The sequence below is a fragment of the Habropoda laboriosa genome, unplaced genomic scaffold (genome assembly GCF_001263275.1).
Source record: "Habropoda laboriosa isolate 0110345459 unplaced genomic scaffold, ASM126327v1 scaffold106, whole genome shotgun sequence".
Classification (NCBI taxonomy): domain Eukaryota; kingdom Metazoa; phylum Arthropoda; class Insecta; order Hymenoptera; family Apidae; genus Habropoda; species Habropoda laboriosa.
The window spans coordinates 195,671-195,936 of NW_017100224.1; positions in this window are offsets into that span (position 1 = coordinate 195,671).

The window sequence follows — 266 nt, forward strand, 5'->3', positions numbered from 1 at the left end:
ATTTTTATACCTTTTTTTTTCATTTCAAATGAAAAATTGCACTTTTCCCTTTGCTATTATTATAATGTGATTTTATTTTACATCATGCAATTGTTTAAATTTTATAATATCTGTTTATATAATTCGTATTATATACAGAAGCTTATTTGGTTAGAAATGTATGATATATAAAATATCTACCTTTTTATATAATCATTAAAACTAAGTTTCTTTAGGTGATAACTAAAGATATAAAGGAGCAAAGAATTTCTATTACTAGCATTACT